The sequence below is a fragment of the Giraffa tippelskirchi genome, chromosome 7 (genome assembly GCF_054371585.1).
Source record: "Giraffa tippelskirchi isolate mGirTip1 chromosome 7, T2T-mGirTip1v1.2.pri, whole genome shotgun sequence".
Lineage (NCBI taxonomy): Eukaryota > Metazoa > Chordata > Mammalia > Artiodactyla > Giraffidae > Giraffa > Giraffa tippelskirchi.
Window position 1 is genome coordinate 160,026,766 of NC_137281.1, and position 18,071 is coordinate 160,044,836.

General features: G+C 47.0%; 1 protein-coding gene and 1 long non-coding RNA gene across 15 annotated transcripts in view; one reads left to right on the forward strand and one right to left on the reverse strand.

Annotated features, from left to right (window-relative positions):
• Positions 1-18,071, reverse strand: part of FOXN3 (forkhead box N3) — a 538,038-nt gene that overhangs the window by 301,895 nt on the left and 218,072 nt on the right. For 11 of the 14 annotated variants that reach the window (XM_081510806.1, XM_081510807.1, XM_081510823.1 and 8 more), the window contains one exon: positions 16,008-16,126. The exons of the other annotated variants lie outside the window; for them this stretch is intronic. The gene's annotated coding sequence lies outside the window, so the exon portion shown is untranslated. The remainder of the gene's footprint in view (positions 1-16,007; positions 16,127-18,071) is intronic. 14 annotated transcript variants of the gene reach the window in all.
• Positions 11,445-16,718, forward strand: LOC145513875 (uncharacterized). Its single transcript, XR_014059728.1, has 2 exons — positions 11,445-11,606; positions 12,185-16,718. It is a non-coding gene; the product is annotated as an uncharacterized LOC145513875 (long non-coding RNA).

An 18,071-nucleotide genomic window follows, 5' to 3' on the forward strand; every position in this document is an offset into this window, starting at 1 on the left:
GAATTTCTCAGCCAACTGATACTTTTCAGACATTAGAATTAGAAAATAAATGTGGCCATTTTGAAGGGAGTTCAGTTCAGTTCAGTCGCTCAGTCGTGTCCGACTCTTCCTGACCCCATGGACTGCAGCATGCCAGGCCTCCCCGTCCATCACCAACTCCTGGAGTTTACTCAAACTCATGTGCATCAAGTCAATGATGCCATCCAGCCATCTCATCCTCTGTCATCCCCTTCTCCTCCTGCCTTCAATCTTTCCCAGCATCAGGGTCTTTTCAAATGAGTCAACTCTTCGCATCAAGTGGCCAAAGTATTGGAGTTTCAGCTTCAACATCAGTCCTTCCAATGAATACTTACGACTGATTTCCTTTAGGATGGACTGGTTGGATCTCCTTCAGTCCAAGGGACTCTCAAGAGTCTCCTCCAACACCATAGTTCCAAAGCATCAATTCTTTGGTACTCAGCTTTCTTTATAGTCCAACTCTCACATCCATACATGACTACTAGAAAAACCATAGCTTTGACTAGACCCATCTTTGTTGGCAAAGTAATGTCTCTGCTTTTTAATATGCCGTCTAGGTTCATGACATTGTATGGGAGGCAGTGATCAAGACCATCCCCAAGAAAAAGAAATGCAAAAAGGCAAAATGGTTGTCTGAGGAGGTCTTACAAATAGTTGAGAAAAGAAAGGAAGCTAAAGGCAAAGGAGAAAAGGAAAGATTTTGAAGGGAATTGTCCTATAATTATTATATATTTTCCTACTACTTTCTTTAAAAAAAAAAAAAGTTAACTACAGTCCAACCTGCCTCCTTATCTCATTGCCACCATCACAAACACTGATTATCCTTCTAAGTCTAGAATCCTAAGAACCTGTTCTACCACTTGTAGCTTTGAGACCTTAGGCGAATTATTTAACCTCTTTGTGCCTAAGTTTTCTTGGGACTCAGACACCCAAGTTAATTAAGAGCGTGGCTACATTTACAACACAAAACCAGCAAGGATCAACTTAAAGTTTACTGTAGGGATTTGAGGAAAGCTCTTTTGTTCTCTGAGATATTTTTTGTTTCTCCCTAACTCCAGGGAAGATCCCCCGGAGAAGGCTTGGCAACCGGCTCCAGTATTCTTGCCTGGAGAATTCCATGGACAGAGGAGCCTGGTGGGCCACCGTCCAGGGGGTCGCACAGAGTCAGACCCGACTGAAGCGCCTGAGCACCGCACAGCTCCTGGCCATGTTCCAGGGCTGGGCTTGCTGGCCCCGCAAGGTTCTCCTCTGTGGATATAGATTCCTTGCGGGGCCTTGAAGAACATAACTAAGGCCCTGCTGGAAATCCTCACACCAACAACCCAAGCCCAGAGCCAAGTGGTCAGGTCCAACAGACAGACTTGAAGCCAACGCCCTGGATCAGCCTGGCAGAGACAGACAAGACGCAGAGAAGACGGAGGCAAGGACAACGGGAGCCTCTGGGAGCCAAGAGTGAGGAACAACCTCCCCACCATGGGCTGTACGCACAGAGCAATAGCCCAACCAAGGGGGCTTTGCCTCTGCAAGAAGAAATCTCCAGATGCCCACGCAGGAAAATGAAGTATAAAGGATGACTTTCAAAACTGAGACAGTCCACAGTGAACACCCAAAAGGGGAAACCAAGGAGTGTGGCTGTCCAGAAGGTCGGTGCAGGAGGAGCTGAGAGGGCGCCCAGGGTTGGCCAAGACGGGGACCGCTGGGGGTGCTCCCCAGATGGAGCACAATAAGGCTTGCTCAAGTGGCTGATATTGTGTGTGAGATGGGAATCTAGGGGGCTAGAGCCCCCGGCCACTCCTGTCCAGTTTCTGGAAAGGATAGTGCTCAAAAGATGAAGCAACTCCATTTCAGCTGACTGGTCCATTTTTCTGAAGGATGCAAAGAATTCTCTCATAAGCTCTGCGCACTTGCTTCTGTTGAGCTAGGTTTTTAGAGTTCTTATCAATAATACTGAGGCGCCCCAGGTGGCACAGTGGTAAAGAATCTGCCTGCCAATGCACAATTTGTGGGTTCGATCCCTGGGTTGGGAAGATCCACCAGAGAAGGAAACAGCAGCCCACTCCGGTATTCTTGCCTGGAAAATCCCATGGACAGAGGAGCCTGGCGGGCTACAATCCGTACAGTCTCAGAGTCAGATATGACTGAGCGACTGCTGCTGCTGCTAAGTCGCTTCAGTCGTGAGCACACATCAATAATAGTGAAGTCGTCTACGACGGGCATCATAAAGCTGTCTGTAAGCAGTTCAGCTCTCTCTCCTTCAAGCGCACAATTACACAACATTCTTCCCGCTGTGTTGAAGTTAGGTGGGTGCTAGATCTGGCCAGTAAAATGTGAGTGGACGTGACACATGTCACTCCTGGACAGCTTTAAGAGCCAGCTCGCTCTTTTCTCCTTTTTCTCAGTCCTGGTGATGTGGTGTGTTCCCTCGCCTCCATCTGGGAGTGAGGATGAGGATGACTTAGACCAGAGTCCCCCAGCCAAGCTCAGTAGATACGTAGGATGAGCAAGAAATAGTATCTTCATTGTTTTACGCCCCTTAGTTTGGGGGGTTATCTGTTACCCCATAACCTAGTCTGCCCTCAGTGACACAAACGCATCCCTTAGTCACCAGATCATGTTGTTTTTGCTGTTGTTGTTCAGTCACTAAGCCACATGCGACTCTTTGCGATCCCATGGACCGCAGCACGCCAGGCCTCCCTGTCCTCCACTATCTCCCAGAGTTCGCCCAAGTTCATGTCCGTTGAGTCGGTGATGCCATCCAGCCATCTCATCCTCTGTCATCCCCTTCTCCTCCTGCCTTCACTCTTTCCCAGAATCTGGATCTTTTCCAACGAGTTGGCTCTTCGCATCAAGCGGCCAAAGTACTGCAGCTTCAGCTTTATTACCAGATCATGACCTTCTACTGAACTGGTAACTGGCTGTATTTCCAGAGGGTTTGCAGTACTAGGAATCCAGCTGTTTATTATAGATATAGACACAATTTTTAATTATGAGAAACCAAACTCCTTTCCAAAAGTTCAATCCCTGGTCTGGGAACTAAAGTCCCACAAGCTGTGCAGTGGGGCCAAAAAATGAATAGAAACAGCTCTCAAACAATCCCCTAAACTCTCCAATTTTTCTCCTGAGACCCCAGTGAACACTTCCTAGGTGCAAGGCTAGACATTAAAACACGCTCCAAATGCATCATCCACTAGTAGAGGAGAAGGCAACGATGTTAACAAACTCCAGTTTCTGACGTGGACGATTCCCCGCACAACACTCTTGACTGACACAGGCGAGCGCCCGCCGGAGGTCAGGCAGGGATGGCCACACGCGAACTCCCTCGTCAGTTCTCTTTCTCTGTTGAATCCAGAGTTTTAAAAGCCAGTTCCTTGAATATCACTATGGGTTGACACCCCCAAAGTCATGTTCGCCCCAATTTCTCATGACTCCCAAGTCATATTTCAATTCATCGTTTTATTTACAACAGGAATGGAGACAAAACTTGTAGTACTCTCCTACACGGGAAGAGTCCACGAGGTTTTCCTCCAGCAAATGGATCAAAACATGCGCCTCACACAATTACAGCATCATCCTGGAGCACTTGCTAAGCTGTGACTAAAAAAATCTTCCCATTTCTGAAGAACAGGCCCCAGAGACACAGATTCTGCTGATATGAAGCCAATGACTCAATCATGTGGGGTCGGATTTACTTTTAGCCATAATTATCTATTTCACTTATAAATCAGTATCAGTCTAGTCATTTTAGTGATGAAAATAGCTATGTGGGTGCTGTGTGCTTAGTCGCTCAGTCGTGTCCGACGCTTTGCGACCCCACGGACCATAGCCTGCCAGGCTCCTCTGTCCAGGCAAGAAGACTGCAGCGGGTTGCCGTGCCCTCCTCCAGGGGATCTTCCCAACCCAGGGATCGAACCCAGGGTCTCCTGCATTGCAGGCAGATTCTTTACCAGCTGAGCTACCAGGGAAGCCCCTAAATAACTATACCATGATCTAATTTCTTAGGTTGTTAAAATGACCAGGTCAGAGTCACAGCTGGTTGAGTCAATAAAATGCCTGGGAATAAACATGAGGGGAAATGTACAGCCAACCCACTGGATGTCAAGGCCGAAGAGCCTGCCGACCACCCGTATCCACACCTGGAGCGTTACAGTTTATATCTAAATTCTGACTTCCCAAGGTGCCCAGGGGCCAATCTCTAGGAACTTTGATGTGCATGTTGCAGAACCACTCAGATGTAACAGTCAATTAAATTATTAATGAAAGAACTATACAAATAAAACATCATGCTCTTTTATGTAGTAAGAATTATCATTGTAAGCAATGCAAATTGAATAATAAGAATCATCAGGGCAGTTTGGTGATAAGCTAACAATTTCCGGCAATCAGACCAAACATCTCTGCTCAAGCTGTTTAATAAAATAAATAGCAGGTTGTTGACATTTTTGTTCAGTTAAGCAACATACATCCAGAGGTTACTCACGGTGTCCTGGGTAAAAGAATTTAAAGAGAAGTAGAGACTGAATGGTATTAAGGAGGAACCACTCTTGATTTCCCTGGTGGTCCTGGGGTTAAGGATCCACCTTCCAATGCAGGGGACACGGTTTCGATCCCTGGCTGGGGAACCAAGATCCCACAGGCTGAGGGGCAACCAAGCCCACGCTGCAACTGTTAAACCCTCACACTCCAGAGTCTGACCACCGCAGTGAAGACCCACTGAAGCCAAATACGTAAATATATTTCTAAAAAAATAGAATGTTCATCAGATGTTTCAAAAACAAGAAAAGCAAACCACTTACAACAGAGGTGATTTAGATATTTTCATATGAAATCAATGAATCCTATAAATTATCCCAGAATCAAATGATATCACTGGTTTATTTATACACACATTGCACATATATATTTACATATACATATGCATTACAGAAATATACATATATATACCAAAACCAGATTCTTATGATGTTTCAGGTGTTTTCATGTGAGGGACAAAGTTAAATGCCATATAAATAATAGGCTGTCACTATTAGAAGCATCTATCAAGTACCTAACTTCCTATCACATGGGCACACACCACTCTGCAAAAAAAAAAAGCACACCATCTCCTTATTTGCCTTAGAGGACCCAGTGGAACACTCTATAAACCATGCAGTCGTCACCCAGAACTTAGCACTGCCCAATTTTCTTCCAGTTCACCCAAGACTGATTTGTAGAGAAGCTGCCCATTCACAGATCAAACTAACCACAGAGAAAATCTATTAAATTCTAATTGGCAAGTAATTCCGATCTTCCAGTAGCTGCTGTAACCAATCCCTGCCTCGTTTTGCGCACCTGGAGAAACATGCTTTCTCTCTGGGGTAATGATATCCTCTGGTGTTCAAGGAAAAAAGTCAAAGACAGTGAGGTCTCCACAGCTCCCAGCAACAATAAAGACATGCGAAAAAGTGGACTGAACTTACTTGCCGTAAGATGTGTTCACTTCCCAAACCCGTCTTCTCCTAGGGTCTGAGTGTTGGTTACGAGTCCAAGCACTGAGAGGCATGGACTGGGCTTGGCGTGCGTCCTGCCCTTTGCAGAGCACCTTCCCTTCCTTCACCGTGAGCCGCCATATTAACGAGGTCAACCCGGACACCGTTCTCTTTCAAAGGGTATCAGCTTCAAAACAGATCTCCTCTTCAGACTCTGGGAGACAGGCCTGCTCTGGGTCGCAATTATTCCTTTGAGCCTAACTCTCTCCTATAAAACCAAACACCTCTCACCCGAGTTACGTGGCTTTCACCACTGATGGAGACATGTTGGTTTAGTCGCTCAGTTGTGTCCGACTCTTGCGACCCCATGGACTGTATCCCGCCAGGCTCCTCTGTCCATGGGATTCTCCAGGCAAGAGGACTGGAGTGGGTTGCCATTTCCTGCTCCAGGGGATGTTCCTGACCCAGGAAGCGAACCCGGGTCTCCTGCATTGCAGGCAGCTTTGAGATGAGCACAGGTCTGACTTTGAGCTCAGACAACTCTGTTCCTGGTAAGCACCCAAATATCCATTCGGGGAGTTCACACGGATATACCAGAGTGAGAGTAAAATAAATGTGGACACAGAAATGTCCACTATAGGGAAAAAGCACAATACGGCACTTTTGGCCAGGAAGTAACAGCCCACCCTCCGCCTTCGCAGGGGGCCTGGAGTCTGCCAGATTTCCACAAGGAGACAAAGGTGTGACTGTGTATTGTTTTATTTTTAATTTTTAACTTTCATCATTTTTTGGCCATACCGCCCAGCACGCAAGATCTTCTTTCCCCAACCAGGGATCAAACTCACGCCCCCAGCAGTGGAAGTGTGGAGGCCCAACCACTGGACTGCCAGGCAAGTCCCAGACTGTGTGTTCTTAAGCCAGAGTACTGCGACAGATGCCTGATTACCGCTCCAGAGGCCTTTCTTTTCTCCTCCTTGAATGACGGAGAAGCCTTAATTGCTGCTACGTCTCGAACACTCGCCCATGTCCTGTTTAATAAGGTGGATAAGCCAGAGGCTGCGCACCTCCAGAAAACTGCAGTAGGAGCCAGAAAGGAGGAGAAGGAGCTGAGGAGGGAGCCAGGGAGACAGGACGGGAGAAGCTGAGGCAAGGAGGTTCCCAGATCGTGATTCTGCACCACAAGAAGGTTCCAAAAATAGTTTCAGGAGAGGCGTAGGTTGCCAACTTTTTACTTTTCCTAGTAAAGGATACTGAAGGCACTATCTTGCACTTGTTTTTCTCTTCGCCTTGGACCGGGGAAGAGTTCCTCTTTGAACTCTTATCTGTACATATCTGTCTGTCCCCCCACCCACCCCATCAGACTGTCAACTCAAGCAAGCCCCTTAGAGTCCGCACTGGAGGACGCCTGGTGTTCGGGAACCACTGAAACAGACAGACTGGACTCCGAATGCGAGAATCATTACCTACTCCATCTCACTTGAGAACCATTCACATTTCCTTACCTCCCTTCCGAGAATTTCTGTGAAACACCTTTTCTAAGGTGATATAACTATATGGCCATCTCAAAAACGGAAAAATCAACACATTTTACATTGGATTCCTTTCAACCCTTGATTAAAAAGGGGGATGTATGCTTCTAATGGAAATGAATTCTAACAAAAGGATGCATTCACACTTTCAGCCTAGGGGCCCAACCTACGGCGGCCAAGGACACATGTGTGAAGACTGTGACCGCCTCCTTTCGCAGGCAGATGCAGAAGGAGCAAGGACCAAAGATTCCATCTATTCTTCTTGACATAAACCTACTCTTCCACCAGCCAAGATCGCGGTTCTGAAGGCAACCAACTGGCAGAGTCTAGACCCAAACCAGGGCTTTCCACAACAACTAAAGATGTAGACCAGCTTAATCTCTGGATTCTTGCAAAACAAGGACCACATATGTTAAAGTGACCTGCTCAGGGCCTTTGCGTAAAAATCTTGCTCATCCCTTGAGACTAGAGCTCTGTATCCGGCCTCTCCCTTCTTGGCAGACAGCCTGCCAGGGGCCTTCAGCCTCAAGAACTGTTTGTTGGGAGTTCCCTGGTGGTACAGGGGATAAGAATCTGTCTGCCAACGCAGGGGACACGGGTTCAATCCCTGGTCAGGGAAGATTCCACATGCCGTGTAGCAACGAAGCCCATGCCCCACAACTCCCCAAGCCCTTCGCACCTAGAGCCTGTGCCTCACAAGAGACACCACCACAGTGAGGGCCCGTGCACAGCAGCAGAGACTGGAGCAACCTATGTAGATCAAGTATTTTTTAAAACAGAACTGTTGGGTGAATGAATGAATGAGTTCTCATACTGACCCTGTTACCTTTCAGTACAGAGAAACAAATGATTTAGAAATCTTTTCGATTCATTCTCATTAACAAATGGATTTTAATCTCATTACCAGTTAGCAGTCAAAACCATAATTCTTGAGTCAGAACAATTATCATCATTTAAGAGCTATCATAAAATGAGGGTTTCCTGTCTGCCAAGCACTGTGCCAAATATTTAACTTTCATTTATTTATTTATTTTTAGTTGCAGTGTAGTTGACATACAACATTATGTTAGTTTCAGGGATACAACATAGTATTCCAACAATCGAATACATTATGAAAGGATCACCAGGACAAGTTCTGTAACCCTTGGTCACCATGCAAATTACTACAGTATTACAACTCTATTCCTTGTGCTGTATATGACATTCCCATGACTTACTGATTTTATAGCTAGAAGTCTTCATCTCTTAATTCCTTTCCCCTATTTCACCCAACCGTCCTCCCTCTGTGCCAAATATTTTATAAGAATTATTTTATTTAATTCCCACTCCAACTCCATAAGGTAAATATCACTATCCTCATTTTACAGATGGGCAAATGGATGCTCAGATACCTCCTGTTATTTTCTAGGAATCCACAGCTCACAAATCTATATCCAAAGTCATTCAGCCGGAAGGAGGAAGGACAGGAGTCTGAAACTCTGGCTGATATTCTTGTCCCTAACATCCCCCTGGGACCCTTGGGTCCCTTCACTAAAAAACCCGACCAGAAGCCATGCTTTCACAGGACACTCACTGTGACGGCACTGCTGGAAGCCCCAGGCCTCCCCTCTTCCCTAGAAGCCCGCGGCGTTCTCACTGCATCCTAGTCCTACTCAGGCTTCCCGCCTGCCCTCCCAGGAGTCCTAATGTCAGCCCTCGGGCCTCATTCTATCCAATCAGACAAGCCATTTCTCTGAGGATGGTCAGTGCAATACTAAAATCCTGATCTTGCTGTAAATGAAGTATGCCCTCCGAAGTTCACAAACTTCTTTCATCGGCTTTGGTTTGTGATGACGAGACAAACGGTAGTTGAACCCTGCCACCTAAGTCCGGCTGTGTGGCCTTCCTGGGAGGCTTCTGTGGCCCCTCGGTTTCTCTATAAACAGAACACAAACTCTTACCTTCCTCACAGAAATGAGTGTGACGACCAAGCGACACAGTAAAAATGTTTTGAGAAAACAATCAATGCCTTTCACAACGGAGGTGTTAACACTATACCTTTTCCAAAGGTTCTGGCAAATTCTACCAGGCATTGATTTACAAGGCCAAAGCACAGATCCAGAAACTCTCTCAGTTACCTATATGGGGATTTAATGAAATGTTTCCAGGAAACACCTCAGAGCCATTACCCAGAGTGCTAACTGGGCAGCCATAGGGAAACTCCCCAGTAGGTGGATGAAATCGGTCCTTGGGAGAGTTTTCTGTTTGGTTTATTAACACCCGGGGCCCGTTTACGACTCAAGCATACTTCCCCTGACATTAAAGTAACTGGGAACTGAGATTAATTGCCCAGTTTTTAATTACAGGTGGCCTCTTGGCCCCCATGTTGTAAGCGCCCTGTCTCTCGGGGCGCCGTGACAACAAGCGATCTGTCGTGGGCTCCTCGGAAAGAGCTTTGGTGTCTGGGCAGTTTATGACTATAAGATAAAGGGTTGCAGCCTTCTAAGAATCTAACACACTCTTTGTGCGGCCCACAAATGCCTCAAATACTGAGACCATCACAGGAAAACACACTGAACTGAGTTTCTCGGCTGTCTGCACACCCCCTAACCTGTCCAGCTGTCTCTGCCTGTTCTGGCCTCAGACGCCATGTTGAACAGGGATTTCTTTTTTCCTTTCTGGAATCTCTTATTTTCTCCATTGTATTCATTTGGAGGAGAAAAAAAAAAAAGATCTTATAAATGTCATTTCCTATGCCAAGCAATTTGCTATAGGCAACTACACCATTACTTTGTACAAATAAATTTACATAAATCATTATTAGAATGTTTTATCTTAGCAACATTATTTGGTTCCCAGAGCACAAATTAAATGCATGCTTAAAGCAGAATATTTTAAAGTTACTCCTATACTGTTTACGAGACAGGATTAGAAATTTCCATCTAATTCCTCTTTCATAATGGAATTCCTTTAGTTTTCTTTGGACATTTAGAAACCACATGTATAATTGTCTGGGGGGGGCGGTTCTGGAAGCCAGCAATGCAATAGATGATTCTGATACAGCTGGGCCACTTTTCAGAGCCTGTTCCCTTTGATTCCTTGGGATCGGTTTTCAACAGTGATTCGGAAGGCCAGGAGCCAAGGAAATGAAAACCATCTCCTGACTAGATGGATTTTTATCCGATATTATTCTGCAAGCACACTGGTCTTCAGTTGTGGTTTGACTTTTTCTTTTTTCTAATAAACAAATTTGTAAATAAACTTGCTGAAAATGGAGCTCGGTTTGTATTCGCTGTTTGCATTGGGAAGATGCCTGTTTGGATCAACTGCACCACACATGGCAAGTCTTCACTGGCTCAAGTTCTACTCCACCCAAGATGTCAAAATAAAATCTCTTCTCCCTCTACATAAAGGCAGTGCCCAATCTGAAAACAAGCTGCAGTTGTCAACATCAGGGAGGAGAGCGAAAAGGACCCAGTGACAGGAATGGAATTCGCCAGCCCCGGGCCCGCTATCCGCTGGTTCTAGAGAAGTCCTTGGTGACTTCGTGGCGCGTCCTCTCATCTGGGTCCTAAAGGACTGGGCTCACCACTCAGGGCGGTAACCTTCTCCCAGTGTGGTCTGGGAACAAACTCCGAAGCCACTATCAGGGAAGTGGGGCCCACGTGGTCAAGGACACAACCCTCGTGAAGGACGAGTGAGGCAGTCACGTGGAGTCTGCTTAACAGCAAGACAGACCTGGGTGCAGAGAAAAGCGGTGCGACTCGCTCGCCGTGACGATGTGCAGCTGAAACCTTCCTGTGCCTGTTACCTCATCTTAAAAGGGGATTGCTTGCACCTACTTCACACGTCTGTTTGGGCTATTAAATGAAACCAGAAGGCAAAAGCGTAGACCAGCATGACTCTTAGAAGAGGCTCAGTAAACAGTAGCTGACATTAACCGCCAAGGATGACCAGTGGAGTCAAGCTGGGATGATCATATCATGTACTGTCCATACCAGCATACTTCCGTCTGTGAGAGGGAGGGCTGTATCATAACATGCTGGGTCAACTGGCAAACACTACATTACTCTCAGGTATACTGGGGCGTGTGTGACTATTCCAGCTCCAGTCCACCACCATTCAAAACCCGGTAAAGAAGTAAGGTAGCAATTACATCCTACATATTTTACAACTCATGATACCTTTTACAGCTCTTTCACAAACTGTTTTATTTGAGCCTTTCATAAACTGTGTGAAAAAGTATAGGTCTGAGTTAATTAGCCTTTAATGAAGAGCAGACAAAAGACAGATCAAGTTTGAGCTTTCCCACGGTGACCCAGTGTTGCAGGGGCAGGCAAGACTCTGAGCATCCTTCTTGCTCCTTCCTCCTTCCCAGTCTCCTAGCAACGAGAATCATGTGACTAGTTCCGGCCAACGGACTATGAATGTGGAACTTGTCTGAGTCACTCCTGGTCTAAGCCACCTAAGGATGGGTGTGTGTTCTCAACTCTTTTTTCACATATTGCAGCAACCAGGAAGCAACATTTTCAGGCGCAGGTGTCACAAGATGGGGGAGACAGGAAACCTCAGAAGCTCGAGGCAGCAAAGCCTCATTGGTACGATCCAGCTCTGGGTGAGTGAGAAATAAACTCTCATTGCACGAAGCCCTGAGACTGGGGGTGTGCTTCACCCTAACATATGTCATAGCCTGGCTGGGCTCAGCAAGGTAACAGGACGAGAACCCACATCTCCAGCTTTCACCGGTTCTCACTCAACAGTATCATAAAACCCCACCAGACTGGGAACATGTTGCCAACATTAAATGCCATAGCTTACTCATGGCAAATCTTCAATGCTTACTCAATTTAAAACAAAATGTTTATCTGGTTTAAAATAAAATAGTTCATACCCGGTGCCAAGAGAAAAAAAATTCCAAAATGAAGGGTATATTTTAATTTGATGTTTATTTGTTCCAACATCTATATTAACCCAAGAAGTCTGGACGCCTCATTTTAAAGATAACCCTAATAATTAGGTTGTTGAAATGAAACAGCCTCAATGTCAAATCTAGCTTTAACTGCAAGTTAAATGGATGAACAGAAAGGTCCAACAGAGGATGACCAACTCTCTTCTCAGTCTAGAAGACTCCTCTCTTCCTCTCTGGCTTATTCAAATCCTACTCAACCTTCCATCCTATTTTCTTTTTTTTAGATTTCTTTTGGTGAGGACCATTTTTAAGGCCTTTATTGCATCTGTGGTGTTGGAGAGGACTCTTGAGAGTCCCTTGGACTGCAAAGAGATCCAGCCAGTCTATCCTAAAGGAGATCAGTCCTGGGTGTTCATTGGAAGGACTGATGTTGAAGCTGAAACTCCAATACTTTGGCCACCTGATGCAAAGAGCTGACTCATTTGAGAAGATCCTGATTCTGGGAAAGATTGAGGGCGGGAGGAGAAGGGGACAACAGAGGACGAGATGGTTGGATGGCATCACCGACTCAATGGACATGAGTTTGGGTAGACTCCAGCAGTTGGTGATGGACAGGGAGGCCTGGCATGCTGCGGTTCATGGGGTCGTAAAGAGTTGGACATAACTGAGCAACTGAACTGAACTGAACTGAACTGCATCTGTTACAATACTACTTGTATTTTGTTTTGGTTTTTGGCTGTGAGGCATGCGGGATCTAGTTCCCTGACCAGAGATCAAACCCACACCCCCTGCATTGGAGGGTGAAATCTTAACCACTGGACCACCAGGGAAGCCCCCATATTTTCTTTATGAAGGAAAAAGTTATATACCTCAAATTTTGCAAACACTTGTGTTATGCAACTGCCTAGGCCAGAGAATGGCAAATTTTTTCCATAACGGGTCAGAAAATAAATTTGTTATGGTTTCTGACCCACCTACTCAATTCTGCCCTCGTAATGAAAATGATAATCTGGAAATGAATAAGCATGACTATGTTCTGAAATCAGATTGATTATATTATTTGCAGCCAAAGATGGAGAAGCTCATCTTTGAAATATCAATAAACTCAGTTATGCAGATGACACCACCCTTACGGTAGAAAGTGAAGAAGAACTAAAGAGCCTCTTGATGAAAGTGAAAGAGGAGAGTGAAAAAGTTGGCTTAAAGCTCAACATTCAGAAAACTAATATCATGGCATCCAGTCCCATCACTTCATGGCAAATAGATGGGGAAACAATGGCAACAGTGCGAGACTTAATTTTGGGGGGCTCCAAAATCACTGCTTTGCCTGGAGAATCCCAGGGATGGCGGAGCCTGGTGGGCTGCTGTCTATGGGGTTGCACAGAGTCGGACACGACTGAAGCAACTTAGCAGCAGCAGCAGCAGCAGCAAAATCACTGCAGATGGTGACTGCAGCCATGAAATTGAAAGACGCTTGCTCCTTGGAAGAAAAGTTATAAACAACCTAGACAGCATATTAAAATGCAGAGACATTACTTTGCCAACAAAGGTCCATCTAGTCAAAACTATGGTTTTTCCAGTAGTCATGTATGGATGTGAGAGGTGGACCATAAAGAAAGCTGAGCACTGAAGAATTGATGCTTTTGAACTGTGGTGTTGGAGAAGACTCTTGAGAGTCCCTTGGACTGCAAGGAGATCCAACCAGTCCATCCCAAAGGAAATCAGTCCTGAATATTCATTGGAAGGACTGATGTTGAAGCTGAAACTCCAATACTTTGGCCACCTGATGCGAAGAGCTGACTCATTTGAGAAGATCCTAATGCTGGGAAGGATTGAGGGCGGGAGGAGAAGGCGATGACAGAGGATGAGATGGTCGGATGGCATCACTGACTCAGTGGACATGAGTTTGAGCAAGCTCCAGGAGTTGGTGATGGACAGGGAGGCCTGGCGTGCCGCAGTCCATGGGGTCGCACAGAGTCGGACACGCCTGAGCGACTGGACTGAACTCTGTTCCAATGAAACTAAATTTGCGTGTGTGCTCAATCATTCAGTCGTGACTCTTTGCGACTCCACGGACTGTATCCCGCCAGACTCCTCCGTCCATGGGATTCTCCAGGCAAGAATCCTGCAGTGGGTTGCCATGCCCTTCTCCAGAGGACCTTCCTGACTCAGAGATCAAACCCACGTCTTCTGCATTGGCAGGCGGACTCTTTACCACTAGCGCCACATGTGAAGTCCCCAAAACTTAACTGAGGGACATTGAAATCTGAATTCTATATCATTTCTATGAGGAAAAAAAATACCACTCTTCTTTTCATCTTCCCCATCGTCTAAAAGTGTAAAACCATCGCGGCTTGTCCACCCCCAACAGCAAGCGGTGAGCCACACCCGCCTGGCGGCTGTCACCGACCCACCCCAGGCTTAGAAGAGGCAGGGCGACAACAGATTAAGCAACTGCTTTCATAAGAGGAGAACGGAAATTCTACTATTCCAGTTCTTCCACTTCCTGGAGGCTGGGGACGCAGAGCTCCGAGTCCAGGATGGCCAGAGCTCCTGGCTCTGCCAGGCGCTCCGTCTCACGGGGCACGGGGAGGCAGGGCGAGCGTGGCCAGGCAGAGCTGCCGGGACAAGCAGCAGCCTCAGCAGCACCTGAAGCCCCGGAAAGCGGCCACTGCTGGACCCAAAAGCGCTGAGGGCGGGCAGGGTCCGCTGGGCCATGGCAAAATCAACCAGCCCACAGGGCTCCCATCCGTGACTGCGGCTGCAGCTTCAGTCCCAAGGCCCTCCCTGTATTCTGGGTTTCAGAACTCTTGGTACACTCTTGGTATCAACTTAGAAACTCAAGTTCCTGGCTTTTGCTTCCCACCCTTCCCTTCATTCCACTTCTCAGCTCAGAATCAGCTCCTTGTGAATCACCAGGCCCTGACCTCACGGGGCCCTTGGTTCAACCCAGGGGCCCGTCAAGCCACGCCTGCCAGTCAGCGCGTGGAGGGGAGGGGGCAGGTGTGGATGGGCAGACAGTCAATAGGCCAGGCATGGACAAGGCCAAAGAGGCAGAAGGCTGGCCAGGGAGCAGCCACGCCGGAGCTATGGCACCAGTGAGCAGGGTCCCCTGGAGGCAGCTGTCAGCCAAGGCAACTCTAACAGGGCAGGCAGTGTTTCCCCAGGGGAACCTTCACGGGGCATGGGAGCCTGGCTCTGGCCGGGTCAGAGGCTCGGGGTCCTCCAGGACCTGCTGGTCCAGACGCTAGGGCCGTCCCTGGCCGGGCTCAAGGCGGGCTCAAGGCGGGCTCACTCCCGCCATCAGTCAGACCAGGCAGATCCTCTTCCCTCCGGCGGAATGACCCAATGACAAGGCCCACTGGAGGCCCTCCATCCTCCGTGAATTCTCCTCTAAGCATCTCAGTCCCAGTCCCCAAAGTCTTCTCATTCCCTGAACCAGAGAACCACCCCGGCACACAGCCCCAGCCAGCAGCTGAGCACCATCCACCATTGTCTTAGAGTCTTGGCTCTTTGGCTCAAGTGTGAGCTGCCTGAGGATATATCTTATATTTTTATACATCTTATAGTTTTTGATCCCCATCTGTCCTGAGCACACAAAACAGATACTTAATAATATTTATGAATTTATCAGTTCAAAGGTCCAACGTGAGGAAGATTACTATAATTCAGGTGAAACACAGCATTGGGTTGGCCAAAAAGTTTGTCCCTTTAGATCTGCTGGAAAAACTCAAACAAACGTTTTGGCCTACCCAATATTATGGGAAAGAAAATGATTTAGAGAAACCACGTACAATAGAAGCTAGTTTCCATACGAAAATTCCCAGTGACACTCCTACGGCTTTGTGCGTCTATGACACACACCGAAGTTTTAAATAAAGACGTAATTCAACATTCTCTTAATGCCTAAACTGATTGACCACACTGTCAGTTTGATCAGCTGCATAATTTGATCATTAAGAAGATCGGAAGAAGAGGGAGAGAATATCAATTGCTGGAAAAGCAATCAGTTTGGCATTTGCATTTAAATGTGGCTTTGGTATTTCATTTATTCAGTGCAATCTCCGTGTGGTGTAAACCCAGCTGGAGAAGGCGTGGCATGGTTACCTGAGTCAGAATGGGTCCAGGAAACCACGGTCAGCATCGCTCCAGTCACAGAAAGGACAGGGAGGCCTCCATGATCACAAGAATGCTGGTCTTCCAGGAGACGGTGCGTCTAGTGGCTGCTGGAGAGGAGCAGAGGAAGACGGGATCAGAGCAGAGGAGAGAGAACCCTCTCAACCACAGGGGACGTCATCTCTAGCCTACCTCTCTAAAGCACGACACACTTCAGTGAAGAAGTCAATTGCACTGTACCTCTTTATCTCTTGGAAAGTCATTGAGGTATCATGTCTTTCACGATGGAGTATTCTTGAAACTGCCTCATGGGGCATAAAAGAACCCAGAGATTTAAAAATACATGCCACAGACACTGGGAGATTATCTTATTTTACTATAGCTGCCATTGAGACATTTGTGAGATCATTTTATTTTACTGCAGCTGCCACGGAAACACTCATCCATATAAAGGAAAAACATCAGAGTGCCAGCAAGCACTCACGGCCAGTGTTCCACCACACGAACCCAACCTTGATCCTCTGGGTAGACCAGGTGGACAGGCTGCAAAGTCAATGGCTCTCAAGTCTGTTGTTGTCAAATAAAATTACTCTGGCTCTATTTCTGGAGAAAAAGATCCCATCAAGCTAAAGCTCACATGTGGGCTGCAAGTCTGGAGGATACAGTCAACCAATAATCTTACAGAATAGAAAAGTTGGTACATGAGATGCATGCCTGGTCAGTCGCTTCAGTCGTGTCCGACTCTCTTATGACCCCATGGACTGTAGCCTGCCAGGCTCTTCTGACCATGGGGGTTGCCCGGGCAAGAATACTGGAGTGGGTTGCCATGCCCTCCTCCAGGGATCTTCCCGACCCAGGGACTGACCCTGGGTCTCCTGCGTCTCTTGCCTTGCAGGCAGATTCTTTACCGTTGAGTCAGCAGGGAAGTCCAGAAGCATAATAATTTTGGGTGGAAGATATTTTTTTGGCCTACGCCTCAAGGAAGAGACAGCAATGACTCTCTCATGAAAAGAATGAGGGCGCTTCCCTGGTGGTCCAGTGGTTAAGACTCTACGCCACCAGGGGAGGGGGCACAGGTTCCATCCCTGGTCAAGGAACTAAGATCCCACAAGCCACCTGGTGCAGCCAAAAGATAAGATCCAAAGAAAAACATTAAAAAAAAAAAAGGAAAAGGAAAGAATGGTCTGAGCCTATGAGCCTTAGAGTGAGAATGTTAGGAAATAAATTCACTCAGTCAGTGGATCTCAAACAGTGGTCCCCGAAAGGGCAGCATCAGTATCATTCTGACATTTTGTTGGAATTGCAAATTTTTGGCCCCACCCACAAGGCACTGTATCTGCATATCGGGAGGTGGGTCCCAGGGATCTGCTTTAACAAGCCATCCAAGGGGGATACTGATACATCTCAAATCATTAATTTATCTACCCATCCAAAGACACTGAATCTGTTGTTGCAAAAGAAAATTATCTTACCCCAAAGGGACTTCCCTGGTGGTCCAGCTGCTAAGACCCGTGCTCCCAGTTCAGGGTGCCAGAGTGCAATTGCTGGTCAGGGAGCCAGATCCCCCCTGCTGTAACTAAAGATCCCGCAGACCACAATGAAGACCTGGGGCAGCTAAGTGAGTATTTATTTTTCTTAAAGCACCCTGCTCTAATGCACCTTAAGCTTCAATTAAGGACAAAGTATGAGGCTAGGGGTTAGGGAGGGAGAAGGGGTCAGAGAGACAATGATGAAATCCCTGCCTTGGAGAAATGTACTGTCTTCTGCGAGAGATAAGACAGGTATTTGTTGCTGTTTAGTCACTAAGTCGTGTCCAACTCTCTTGCAACGCCACGAACTGTGACCCGGAAGGCTCCTCAGTCCATGTCAGACGATCCCCTGGAGTAGGAAATGGCGACCCGCTCCAGGATTCTTGTCTGGGGAATCCCATGGACAGAGGAGCCTGGTGGGCTACAGTCCACGGGGTCACAAAGAGTCAGACAAGACATAGTGCCTAAACAACAGCAACACTGGAGCAGAGGACAGGCACACAGGCAACTCAGAGAGAGTTCAGCG